Source organism: Rutidosis leptorrhynchoides, chromosome 11, assembly GCF_046630445.1.
Source record: "Rutidosis leptorrhynchoides isolate AG116_Rl617_1_P2 chromosome 11, CSIRO_AGI_Rlap_v1, whole genome shotgun sequence".
Lineage (NCBI taxonomy): Eukaryota > Viridiplantae > Streptophyta > Magnoliopsida > Asterales > Asteraceae > Rutidosis > Rutidosis leptorrhynchoides.
The window spans coordinates 253,980,001-253,987,500 of record NC_092343.1 but is presented as its reverse complement, the minus strand read 5'-3'; positions in this window follow the sequence as shown (position 1 = coordinate 253,987,500).

Genomic DNA, 7,500 nt, shown 5'->3' with positions numbered 1-7,500 from the left:
AACAGAAATTCTTTTGACTCAAAAATGATCTTCCTGAATAAATATAGTCATTTTATATTTTAAATATTTAACAAAATTTATTTATAGTAAATAACAATATAATTCACTTGTTAATAAATAATATTTTATATACAAAAATATATCAAATTGATAAATTAATTTTTTATAATAATATTTCCCTTCATAATAAATTTTACTAATAATTTGATAATTTAATAATAATAACAAAAATAATAAATTAATAATTTTATTATTTATAAAATAATAGTTTTAATAAAAATTTTACATTTGTTGATAAAAATATTAGTTTATAATAATAAAAGTCATAATAATATTAACGATAGTAATTAAAATAAAAATGATGATTTTAACGACATGAAAATAAAAATATTCATTTTTAACAATTTGTACAAAAGTTCAATTGACTATATCTTCAAATCCATCCGTCGAATTCGTTCGACATCTAAATGAAAAGTTTATAGTTTTTCGCCACCTTTCCAAAAACATATTATTCATATACCTTATCTCAACCGCAGGAGTAACTAATTCAGATTCTATCCTAAATCATAATTTGACAAAATAAATATACAAGTATACACGATCCAAATTTCTCGAGCATTAGTCAGGGATACACTAAAAGTAAATAAAAGTTAAGTTTAAAGTGCTCACGTATCAATATTGAGATTCAATATTGCAGGATATTATTTAGACACAACGGAGATGACAAACACTAGTTTGTCTCACGAGCAAAAACCTCCGAACATTTTCCATAACTTCCATAGCTATTACCCATAATCTGGCTCACTCACTCCCACTCATGAAACCATTTTTTTTTGAAAACATTTGGACAGAACCCCGTCATAAAGTTTTGTATATAATTAGTAATAATACTCCTAATCCAAGATCAATCATAAAATAAATCTTAATTAATAATAAGATTAAATCTTAAAATAATCATAAGATAAATAAACCTTAAAATAATAATAATAATAATAATTATAAGTAATTATTAGGTAGTAGGTTAAAGATAGAGGGATAGATAAACTTAAGTATTACGGAGTACTTTGATAGAAAAAAAAAAATAAATGAAGTTCAAGGTTGCAGCACTCTTGGAATTTAAAGACGTGTGTGTGGTCTCCTATTGCCCCAGCTGTCCCGCACATTAATTATGATCAACCGATATTTTAGTTATTTATATTTATTTATTTATTTTAAATAATTAATTAAATATTATATTTTATTTAGGTTAATGGTAAAAATATAATTTTTACAAAAATTACTTTTACGTTGTCACTTAATCACAGTGGCGATTCTAGGATCATAATTCAATGGGGTCCTATACAATATGAGTAAAATATTTTAAAATTTTTTTTTTTTTTTCCTAATGAATGACTATTTACTTCCATAAAAATCACTAATTTTAAAAATATAGGGGGTCCTATCTATGAATTTAGTGGTGTCCTATACAATTTTAGTAGTATTTTACACATAAATTTTTTTTGCTAATGGGGTCCTTTGACCCCACTCCACTCTATGTGGAGTCGCCACTGCTTAATCAATGTCCCGGCTCCGGTTTACCAAACGATGTTTCGTACGTTTAAGAAACAGACACTTTATGTTTCGTGACACGTACATTCATCAAAAATAATAAATTTAAATTATGAAAACAAACCCACCAAAAAAATGTAACTTAACCTTTTGAGCATTGTGGTCATTTACTTGTGTAAATCAAGGTCTAATTATTTTTCAAAGTATATTTTTAAATTGAAAACGTTTTATATTTAGTTAAAGATTATAATTAACCATTTTATAAAATACATAAATATATATTTATGATCACGTTTTAATTAAGTATTTATTTTTAATAAAACCACATATCTAATACTTCGTTAACGTTATAAGTATATATATCGTAAATACATATAATGTTCGTGAATCGTTAGGCTTGGTCAAGAGGGTATCTAATTATCCAGATATAGATTTCAGACTTTCTAGACTCAACATTAAGGGTTTTGCTTATCGTGTCGGAAACATATAGAGTTTAGAGTTTAAATTTGGTCGGAAATTTCTGGGTCGTTACAGTACCCACCCGTTAAAGAAATTTCGTCCCCGAAATTTGGTAGAGGTTGTCATGGATATCAATAGGAATGCTTTCATGACGAATATGATGTGATAACGGAGTTTTATCATCATTGATAGATATAGATAAAACATTTCGATTATGTGAAGCGTACTAGCGAAGCTATCATAAAAGAGAGTGAAATGAGTAAATATAGAATTGTTGTAACCGATGACGTGATTATGATTGATTTCCGGAATTTAAGGGTTTCGAGGAAAATCTTATGTACTAAGTTTTGGTTTTGCGGCGATCAGGATCTTCTTTGATTTAACGCAGCAATCTGTTTTTGATTTCTTTGTCGAATATTTCACTATAAATTTACCTCCTTTCCTTTCTTACTGCCCACACCTTCTATTCTTTCTCTTTAGTTCCTACTTTAAGTCATTCGCTAATATGCTCCATCCCATTCTAATCCTTGTTATATTTCTAACTTTCATATCTTTCATTCTTCTCTTTCATCTATCACTAGAAGAATCTATTTTCTTTTATCCTTTCCTTGGAATTATAATGTTTTTAATTCTCCCGTGCCTTTACGTTGCCATACGTATTGATATGCACGGTTTGTAGTTTCAGGGTTGTTGTTAGGTTTTATATCTTCCCTTATATTTCGATGTTCCTACTCCTATCCCTTAAAATCATTGTCATCCACAGTTAATGCTCTCTCTTATTTGCTGTGGTTTATGTTCCTATTTCTATTCTGAGGTTTTGTCCCTTTGTTTCTTCTCCCCGTCCTCGAGCCAAGCGAACAATGGTCCGAAATTCGTAGGTAGGAAATTTGGAATGAACCTAGCTATTGATTTTAGAATGAAATTGTATTGGCACGATCTTGATTCATTAAAATTACCAGAATATTTCGGGAAATTAGAACTATCAGGGTGATACGTTCTAATATGTTTGGAGATTGATTAGAATATAAGAGCCGTGTAACATGGCACATGATGATGGTACTGTAAATCATCATATTCCATTAGAAATTTAACATAACTTAATGTAATATAATGAAGTTGATCAAGTTTCATTATATTATACTAATTTATGCATCGGTTCCCAACACTGCTTCATAACATTCTTATTTTTAAACTTGAAGATTTTAGAACTTAGAAACTAACACTGTTTCTTTTATGTTGTAACGCAGATATTTCGGAGGAATAAATGATTTCAGATAAGAATAGTTGTGAAGATATCTCCAGAAATATGGAGAATATATATAACGGAAGATATGGAGATATCTTCTAAGATAAGATGATGATGAAGAATATCATCTGAAAAGGTTTAGAAGAAGGAGTAGAGTTCTTACTGACGATTTCAGCAGACACTGAATCGTTTGGATTCTTTGAAGTCGGGTTTAGTTTTTCATGATTTGTCCACGGTCTCCTTCATACTTTGCCCAATTCGTTTCAATTTCAACACTTCTTTTTTTTTCTGGGCTTTTCCAACATACTGTACTTCATCGTAAACTTTTGACTATCGAGGTCGTTTACGGTTTTTGCTGCTTCATCAGCATTTCAAGAACTACTTCATAGTCCAAGATGTTTTTCAGAAACTTCACATTCGGAATATGAAATTCTTAGGAATAAATGTTATAAGTGTAACTTGAGAGGTTCTGCGAATTTTCAAATACTGGTTGCGGATTCCGTTGAGGAGATAATGAGTTGCTGGTACATCTGTTGATGGTGTTTGTGAGATATAAAAGGTTCTCCGATGACAACAGCGAAAAGACAAGATATAAATATTGAGGTTATAGTAGGAGTAGTCTTACTGAGAAGTCGAAGTGGAGCTGTGACAAAATTAGCTTCTTGAAAAGGAAGTGTAAGTTTGTTTTTGCTAATAAATGGTAAAGGATTCAATCCCAGGTACGTGTCTCACTATGAATTTGGATTCGAGGGTTTTCCGGTGTATAAATCTTTTCTTCGGTAGACGAGACGCGGCGGGTTCGATTTCTCGATCGAGGTGTTTTCAAGAATCATGAAAGGATTTGAATACGAGTTGTAATTGTCAAAATACGAATGAGGTTTAAGATAGAATCAAGTGGCAAACTTGAAGAATTGTTTAGTTTCATATGTTATAGTCAGTATTTTAATTAATTTTACTTGTCCATAGTTAGCAGTCTGTTAATTCGATTGTCCAATAGTACAATAATTAAATAATATATATATATATATGCATATAATATTCGAATTAAATAATACATATCGTGACCCGTGTACCGGTCTCGGTGTCGATCACAACTCAAAGTATATATATATTTTGGAATCAACTCCGACCCTGTATAGCCATCTCCCACCTTCACATATAGAGTGTCTACGGTTGTTCCGAAATATATATATAGATGAGTCAATATGATATGTCGAACCTTGTATACGTGTCCCGTTTATTTAAAGTGCGTAAAATAAATAAATGTATATCATGACCCATGCACCATGTTGTCTCAGAATTAATCCGACGTATTGCGTACATGTGTCCTGACAGTAGTACAGTGCGGAAATTAAAATTGCGAGAATGTAAATTGCGATAAATTAAATGTTAATCAGTTAGCTGGGAACAGTTAGCCGGAACAGTTAGCGTGAAATCCTTAATAGATTTTCAATTAGTTAAATCGTGTGTCTCTAACAATTTTAATATATCCAATGTTTTTCTTCATTATGCCACTTGTTGGATTCTGATAGGTCAAAATCCGGATATGAAATTTAAATGAGAATGGTTATCCTGGGATAAGCGGATACGAATATCGGTGGTTGTGAATAGGATAATAGATAATCGTTGAACCAGATTCGAAGAATGTACAGTGTAACTTATTAATGTGAATTCTAAATATTCCTCGGGTGCTACCCACCCGTTAAAATATTTTCATCACTAATCGTTTGTACGAAGGAATGTTTAATTACAATCTTTATGAAAGTATACTTGCATATATATTTTCATCGAGTGTAATCATGAATTTAATGAGTCAATAAGATATTAAACTCATTTGATTTATTGTTGGCACTTGATTACATGATCTCTAAACATTAGAGATTACGTAATTGCCATGTCGAACGAAAGTAAATGAGGTTGAACGTAAAGCGAAGGTAATCGATATAGAACGATATGTCGAACGAAAATTTAGTAAATAGAACGATACGTAGAATGGTGACTATACTCATGGAATAGTTTATGACGTTGAGGTTTACGACGCGGTTGTGGCTGCTGCTGGTGTTTGTAACCGTCGCACCATATTTTCCATAGCCGTCACACGAACGCGAAGTTTGTTAACTTATACTTGTACACCGGAATGATTGGCGATTGAAGCGAGCGGATGTATAAGATTCGAAATATGAGATGATATATAATTATGATGAGATATCCGTAAAAAGGGGAAAAGAAATGGTTTCTCGAATAGGTTCGTCGGTAAGTGTTTCAGGTTTATCGCCAAAAGAGTAATTTAGTGGATAGAAAGGTTCCTCGATGTGAAATGATTTTCGGATGTCGTATGATATTCTAAATTTATAGAATATCTATATATATTACCCAAGATTTCATAAACTTCAGAGGAATTTACAGCATAAGTCAGGCAAATCTAGGATGTGCTAAGATATGAATTTCGTCTATACACTATCGATGCACTAAATGCAGTAAGACGTGTCTAGAGTTAAGAATGCTAAGCAGGCAATTCCCTAAAGATGATAAGCAAATGATTTCCGACTAAAGTGATAAGCAAAATTTTTTTTTTTTTTTTTTTTTTTTTTGACAGGCAGACACGGTCGAAGTCCAGACTCACTAATGTATCCTAACAACTACCAGTTAGACACACTAATGCAAGACCTGGTTCGCTAAGACCAACGCTCTGATACCACCTATAACGATCCGTTCCTAATCCATCCGGACAACGTCCATATCGATTACAAACGAATTATAATAGTTGATAACATCGCGAGGTATTTGACCTCTATATGATACATTTTACAAACGTTGCATTTATTCTTAAAAAGGCAAACTATCATTACATCAAAATTGATATGTTCGTCTAACATTTCACAATATCCAAATGACTTAATATTAGCCCTTAATGATCTTCAATGACTCGAATGCAACGTTCTTGTATCATGGCTTAAATGGTCCCAACTAGTATCCTTTATATAAGCTAATGCACAGCGGAAGACTTAATTCGTACCTGAGATTAAACATGCTTTAAAGTGTCAACCAAAAGGTTGGTGAGTTCATAGGTTTAACGTAATATCAGTTAACAGAAATTTTCAATAGACCACAAGATTTCATAGTTATAAATATCTGTACACTCGCAAGTGTATAAAAGCATTCTAAGTGGTTGAGCACTTGGTAACCATACTTAACATTTAATCACGTCGCATATTCCCTTTAATATGAAATCTCACTACACTGTACCGAGTGTAGTCACAAAACGAAGTACTGTGCAACCGTTGAATACTGGTCGTCCAGCCCGGTTGGGGTTGTCAGGCCCGATAGATCTATCAACAGGATTCGCGTTTACAATACCGCTGTAAATATTAGTTACCAAGCTACAGGGAAGTATGCCAGTGGTACAACTCAACGTAGAATGTATTTTAAGTACTTGTGTCTATTTCGTAAACATTTATAAAAGCTTCGCATGTATTCTCAGTCCCAAAAATATATATATTGCAAAAGCAATTAAAAAGGGAGCAAATGAAACTCACCAATTGTATTTTGTAGTAAAAATACATATAACATCATTAGTAACTTATAAGGTTGGCCTTCGATTCACGAACCTAATTAATTATATATTTATGTATCGATTAATAACTAATTAACAAATAAAATCAAATTATAGTGTACCAATCCTAATGCTCGAGACTAATATGTAAAAGTTAACAGAAATTCTTTTGACTCAAAAATGATCTTCCTGAATAAATATAGTCATTTTATATTTTAAATATTTAACAAAATTTATTTATAGTAAATAACAATATAATTCACTTGTTAATAAATAATATTTTATATACAAAAATATATCAAATTGATAAATTAATTTTTTATAATAATATTTCCCTTCATAATAAATTTTACTAATAATTTGATAATTTAATAATAATAACAAAAATAATAAATTAATAATTTTATTATTTATAAAATAATAGTTTTAATAAAAATTTTACATTTGTTGATAAAAATATTAGTTTATAATAATAAAAGTCATAATAATATTAACGATAGTAATTAAAATAAAAATGATGATTTTAACGACATGAAAATAAAAATATTCATTTTTAACAATTTGTACAAAAGTTCAATTGACTATATCTTCAAATCCATCCGTCGAATTCGTTCGACATCTAAATGAAAAGTTTATAGTTTTTCGCCACCTTTCCAAAAACATATTATTCATATACCTTATCTCAACCGCAGGA